Source organism: Saccopteryx leptura, chromosome 9 (assembly GCF_036850995.1).
Source record: "Saccopteryx leptura isolate mSacLep1 chromosome 9, mSacLep1_pri_phased_curated, whole genome shotgun sequence".
In the NCBI taxonomy this organism is placed as follows: Eukaryota; Metazoa; Chordata; class Mammalia; order Chiroptera; family Emballonuridae; genus Saccopteryx; species Saccopteryx leptura.
In genome coordinates this window covers 45,131,046-45,138,026 of record NC_089511.1, presented here as the reverse complement: position 1 = coordinate 45,138,026, position 6,981 = coordinate 45,131,046, and the positions used below count along the sequence as shown (strand labels likewise).

Genomic DNA, 6,981 nt, shown 5'->3' with positions numbered 1-6,981 from the left:
GAGTCAGAGAGACAGAGAGAGGGACAGAAAGGGACAGACAAACAGGAAAGGAGATAGATGAGAAGCATCAACTTTTCATTGTGGCACCTTAGGTGTTCATTGATTGCTTTCTCATATGTGCCTAGGGGGGGGGGCTACAGCAGAGTGAGTGACCTCTTGCTCAAGCCAGCGACCTTTGGGCTCAAGCCAACGACCATGAGGTCATGTATATGATCCCATGCTCAAGCCAGCGACCCCATGCTCAAGCTGGTGAGCTTGCGCTCAAGCCGGCGACATTGTGGTTTCAAACGTGAGTCCTCTGCGTCCCAGTCCTATGCACTATCCACTGCACCCCCACATGATTAGGCAAGAATTTAAAATCTTTTTAACACTAAACTTTCACATACATGCACACAAAAGTAGAAGGAATAGCACGGTAAACCCTACCATCCCCATTGCCCAGATTCAACAATAATCAACTCAGGACCAATCTCATTTTTTGTTTATATGTATGTTTTACACTTTTTTAAGACTTCATTTATTCATTTTAGGGGGGGGGGGAAGAGAAGGAGGAAAAAGCAGGAAGCATCAGCTCCCATATGTGCCTTGACCAGGCAAGTGCAGGGTTTCGAACTGGTGACCTCAGCGTTCCAGGTTGATGCTTTATCCACTGCGCCACCACAGATCAGGCTGTACACACATTTCTTAAATCCAAGAATTCAACTGCATATAGGTACTGCCAAGCAATTTTCCAACATGGCAGTGTTAGCGTAGGTAGCTAGATATTAGTAAAGGAGGGGAGCTGAGGGAATCAGACATTATTAGGCTTGGTGAGCCAGGTCACTGAATCAAACAATACGCTTGCTTCATTAGGAAATTACAACTTCAGACGCTACAGGGAATTGCCCCCTTGCCAGCCAAGGGAATTAACACTCCTCTTTCCCAGGTTGGGATGAAGGGCTGCTTTTTTATCTCCCCGGGGTACAACCGGTCCATTGCCCAGACTGTGTGGGCAGGAATAAACAGCCGGAGAAGTTCCTCTGCTGGACACGTGTGCAGTAGAAGTCAAGATGGTGCAGGAGGAAGTGTTTCTACTATAAGGCGTGTGTAGTAGGAACCAAGATGGTGACCATTGAGGCCTGTCAGTCTAGCCTGGGAAAAGGATTGGATTGGATAAGGAACAGAGAACCCCAAAAGATCTAGAATATGGATTGGTTAAGAGGAAGATCCAGTGCCAGCCTGTGAAAGATTGGGTAATTTGTTGGTTAGCTTGAAAGGGTGCCTGGTCCTTCCCAGGCCAGAGATAATAAAACCCAAGCTTAACAAAGAGCTCTAGCACACTTTTCTCTCTTACCCGGTAGCACAGGCACACCCCGTGCACTCACGCATTCTGTCTCTATAGCTGTTATGTGGTCATCGCAGCTACACAGACTCCAAATACAGATCCAGGCACAGACCTGGGCACAGCACGAGCTGGAGTGCAGTCAGGAGTAGATTAGGCTAGCTGGATGGAGACAGACATAAACTAAACTGGAATGAAGCAGGGCACAGAATTTATGGACACTGGTCTTTCTCCTGGGCCTGATGAAGATTATGCTGTATGTTTTCCATGGCAGAATGGACGAAGAAGAGACACTGGGGCAGCCTTCTATTTCAACTCCATTTAACCTTACCACCAAGCCACAACCTCCCATACATGAGTCTCCGGAATGCTTTCCTTGTGACTCCATGCAACAGCACCATTGCCACTGGCATCAGCAGTACCTTGACTCCACTGCACAAGCCATGTAACAGAGTTCCAATCACCTGCTCCACATTCTCACTAACACTGATTTTGTTTGTTTATTTAGGGTTTTATTTGTTTGGTCATTCTAGTGAGGTGCAGTGATTTTCATTTGTATTTCCCTGATGGTTAAGGAAGTTGAGCACCTTATGTGTTCATTGCAATTTGTGACCAACCTTTCCTTTTTAGCAAGCAAGAGAGAAAGAAAGAAAGAGAGGGAGGGAGGGAGAGAGATGAAGAGAGATGAGAAGCATCAACTCATAGAGTTGCATTACTTTAGTTGTTCATTGATTTCTTCTTATACATGCCTTAACGGAGAGGGGATCAGCCAAGCCAGTGATCTTGGGCTTCAAGCCAGCAACCTTTGGGCTCAAACTAATGACCATGGGTGTATGCCTATGATCCCACGCTCAAGTTGGTGACCTCGGGGTTTTTGAACCTGGGTCTTCAGCATCCCAGGTTGGTGTTCTATCCACCATACCACCACTAGTCAGGCTGTGGTCAACCTTTTAAAAAATCTATATTTTTACCCAGCCTCACCACTGGATTATTTTAAAGCAATCCTGGACATAATATCACTTTTTAAAAAAAAAAACACTCTACCCTTTCAACCCCTTGCCCAGCCCTTTTCTTTTCCCCAAAGCCTGCTAGGTCTCTCCCTTTTAGGTTTTAAAACCTCTTATTTTGTTGATGTGTTTAACCTTGAAAACTGGCTCTGACTAAACTTTCTTTAAGGTCTTCATTATTTTCAAGTGTGGCTTCCAGTAGGAGAAATTACTTCTAGAGGACAAAACCCGTTTTGTGTGTTGTTTTGTTTTGTTTTTTTTAGTTGACTTGCTGTTGACCCTCTAGAGGCCCCATGGGTTGGGTTGGGAGCTGAGAGTGTTTTACACTGATAGTCCTGTCCCCTCCTACCCCAGTCCCCAACCCCAGGAATGATGGGCACTCCAGGCTTGAATCACCAGAGGGGGGGAGTTTGGTTACCCCCACCCAGGGCTGGCCTCTTTCCAAGTCCCTCCCTGCCTCCTGAAAGCACAGGTTTTGGTTACTGTACACGTCCTCCCTCTCAACTCTCACTTGACACAAAGGACCCATTCTCAGAATCGAAATATATTCCTGGAATCAAAATGCAGCTACCCAGCCACTCCAGTCCTGTCAACAATGGCCTCATGCAGGAGAGCTGGGGGCAGGGATGGCATCTGTAATGAAATTATTTGTGTGGTTGGCCTACCTCCAGTGCTCCAGAGATTCAGGAATTTTCTACTACAAACGGGACTGGCAGGTTTCCCAGCCACCCTACCGACTGCACCTCAGCAAGGAGAGGCCCTGCATCACCCCTTCGACCCTTTAGTCCAGCCACTGTGGCTGTCAGTGCCCACCCTCTGTTTATGACAGTTTCTCAAGCCATCTCTACTGTCTTGAAATGAAATACTTAGCTAATGAAACCTGCCTTCACAGATAATTCTTATGTTGTTAACAAAATGTCCTAACTGCAATGTAAAAGTAAAATAAAAGGACGGAAATTTATAATTTTCAACCCACCTTCCACTCGCCCGCCCCCCAATTTGTTTCACATGCAGACCTGAAAATTCAGACCTGTGTACTAAAAATCTCCCAAGAAGATTTGCTATCTCCCCAGGATGTTGGTCCCTCCGTGTGAAATTCTTGAAGCATCATAAAACCCACCTCCGGCACTGCCCAGGTGAAGAGATTTCTGCTTTTCTCAAGTGGGGAACAATTAGCAAGTCCCAACCAAGCCAAGGACAATGTTCCAATTGTCTCGGTAGTAGCAGTCCTGGGCAATTCCATGTCTACTAACACAGTTGAAAATTTAAATGCAAAATGGAATTGGGGTCTCAGCTCAGATAAACAGGATTTCTCCCCACACAAGGATGCATAGGACATTGAATAAGCAGAGGAATCCAAGACAGTTCTCCACAGGATGGCCTTGTCCTGTGCATGGCTCTTTCCAATGGCACCCCTCCCATCACTTTAACACCAGAATGCTCCCCATAATTTTTTCCAAATGACTCCTGTGGTGCTTTGCACACCAACTACCCTGGGAGCCATTATTCTCTAAACATTCTCTTCTAGATGGTAGGCCTTTCTGGAGCCCATTTATATTTGTTTTTCTTTTTAATCAGAGTACAGCACGGGAAGTATTTCCAGGTACTTACAGATTGCCTCTGAGGAGAACTGAGGAATAAGAAAGGAAATTGACCTGTCAGTATCTTCCCTTTTATCTTATTTGAAGTTGTTAAATTTTTTTAACATTTTTTTAAATTTATACAGTTGGGTCATAATTTAATTTTCATAATCTCGTTATCAGAAAAGATTCCCACACTTTACATAATTACATTAACAATAATGTATTGTTATGGTCATAAAGGTGTGATGCCTAAGATTTGCTTCCAATTGCCTATGGGAGCAAGTGGGTGGCAATAGAGATGCAACCACATTGGCCAGGAGTTTGTAGTTGGAGCTGGATACTTGGTACATTGTTTCACTCTTGGAGGCAAAATGTTTATTGAAAAATAGCCTGACCAGGGGGTGGCACAGTGGATAGAGCATTAGACTGAAATACAAGGACCCAGGTTCAAAACCCTGAGGTCGCCAGCTTGAGCACGGGCTCGCCAGCTCGAGCGCAGTGTCGTTGGCTTGAGTGTAGGATCATAGACATGACCCCAAAGTCACTGGCTTGAGCCCAAAGGTCGCTGGCTTGAGCAAGGAGTCATTCGCTCTGCTGTAGCCCCCTCCAAACTCCCCCCCCCCCATCAAGGCACATATGAGAAAGCAATCAATGAACAACTAAGGAGCTGCAACGAAGAATTGATGCTTCTCATCTCTCTCCCTTCTTGTCTGTCCCTCTCTGTCCCTTTCTCTGTCTTTCTCGCTGTCTCTGTCACAAAAAGAAAGAAAGAAAAATATACACATGGTGTGCTCTCCGTCTCGGAAGCACACCTACTCCTTTCTTCCCTCTCAGGTGCGCATCTCCTAAACCCTAAGGATCCCCACAAGACTTGCAGCCAGGGAAGCAGTGGGCAGTGGCAGCTGGTCCCAGGTGAAGCCCTGAACCTGTCTCCAAGGCCTCTTTTCTCTGACTTCCCAGTGAGACAGAGCAGCCCTCCCTAGGCTTCCTGTTGTTTCTCTGTTCTGGGTCCATCCTTGTTTCACTGTCCCTTTTTTTCTTCTTCTTTTCCAAGGGAGAGGGAGGCAGGTAGAGAGACAGACTCCCACATGCACCTTGACCATGATCCACCTGGCAACACCCCATCTTGCTCAATGCTCTGCCCATGTGGGGCCATGCTCACAACTGAGCTATTTTTAGCACCTGAGGCGGAGGCTCCAGGGAACCATCCTCAGCACCCAGGGCCGATGTGCTCGAACCAATTGAGCCATGGCTGTGGGTGGTGAAGAGACAGAGAGAGATATAAGGGAAGAGGATGTAGAAAAGCAGATGGTCACTTATTATGCGTGCCCTGACTGTGAAAAACATACTTTTCAAATTAAAAGAAAATGAAAAGAAGAAGAAGAATAAAAAAAGAAAGAAAATGTACATATGGAGTCTGGTGACACAGAACTACCCAACCAGTCCAACATAGCAGAAGTGGAAGAGACATTGAAGTAACTTCAGAGCCAGGAGGGGGTGCAGGGAGTCATCATGGTGAATACAGAAGGCATTCCCATCAAGAGCACAATGGCCAATCTTAACACCATACAATAAGCCAACATCATGCACAACTTCATTGTTTTTTGGTGGTTTTTTTCTTCTTTTTTTTCTTTGTACAACTTCACCTTGAAGGCCCAGAGCACAGGGGTGAAACTGACCCCCAGAATGACCTTGTCTTTCTTCAAATTCATTCTAGAAAAAATAAAATTATGGTTGCATTAGATAAAGCCTATTTCCTGATTCTGATTTAGAATCCAACTGAATAAGCCACTTTCTTGGCTCCATGCATCATTCCTTAATTTAATGCCCGCTAAGAAGAATGGTGTTAATCATGTCAAGCAACGGGCAAGTGGACATCCTTTAGATCCCATGCTGACAAACCCAGTAACCAAGGTGGGCTGCAGTTCCATCCCACCCTCCAAAGCCATCCTTCTGCTGGCCAGTTGCCCCTGAATTCCTAGTGTTAGTGTACGCAGCTAGTTAGATATTAGCAAAAGAGAAAGGAGCCAGACATCTAATTAAGCTGGATTAACTAGGAAGCTAGAGCTTCCAGACACACCAGGGAGATAACAGCATTGCCCCCCAAGGGGGATTAACATCCCTCCTTTCCCAGAGTGGGCAGGAAGAACTGGCTTTCCAATCTCTTCAGAGACAACTAGTCCCCACCCAGGGGTAGAACCAGTAAAGGGGAATTTCCTCTGCTTAGGCATATGCAATAGAAGCCAAGATGGCTTGGGGGGGCTGGGGGGTGGGGGACACAAGCCAGCTAAGATCAAGGAAAGAGATTGGTTAGTTTGAAAGAAACCCTGCTTTTTCCCAAGCCCAAGATAATATAGTCAAAGCTTCACAAAGGCTTCAAGTTTCCTGCATTGGTGCCTGCATTCTCTAGCACTCTCTCCCCCTATCAGCCTTGTGGGCCTGGCAGCTGCAGGGGCCCAAGCACAGTGCCAGTCACAGCCAAGCACAGCCTTGGCAGCAAACATGCACATGGGGAGTGAGACACAGAGAAGTTCCTGGCCTTCTTGGGCCTGACCGGCGTGGATGCAGGCTGGCAGTCCCAGAGGCTGAACTTCTTCCACAGTGGGATGGAGCTGAGCCACCTGGTTGTGAATGAGACACCAGGCACTGGGGGACAGTCTTTTGCTTTCATTCCAATAAGCCTTACCACAATTGCTCACACCCTCTTAATGCTTTTCTTATGACTCCTTGAGAGCCCTATTTCTACCCACCACACCAGGAGGACCCTCTTTCCTCAATCAGGTTTCGGGGCAAAAGTTTATGAGAAGCCCACATTCTGCTTCCTTCTGACCTTCAGTTTATTTTGTTGTCTTTGGAAAAGGCTGTTTTTCTTTAACTAAAAATAAATGAAATGCTAAAGGGAAGAAAAATGTATGTATGGAGAAGAAATCAGGCCAATGTAATAGGCCTTCTCTCTAAATTCAGGGTCTCCCCACCCAGACTATTCATGTCCCATTCCCCTTCCCTGCTCAATTTTTTTATAGCATTAATCACCTTTTAATACACTATATAATTTACATTTAGTCTCCTG

General features: G+C 46.0%; 1 pseudogene; it reads left to right on the top strand.

The window, feature by feature from the left end:
* The first annotated feature begins 5,321 nt into the window (after positions 1 to 5,321).
* LOC136381490 (dynein light chain roadblock-type 1 pseudogene) lies at positions 5,322 to 5,698 on the top strand (annotated as a pseudogene).
* Positions 5,699 to 6,981: the final 1,283 nt, after the last annotated feature.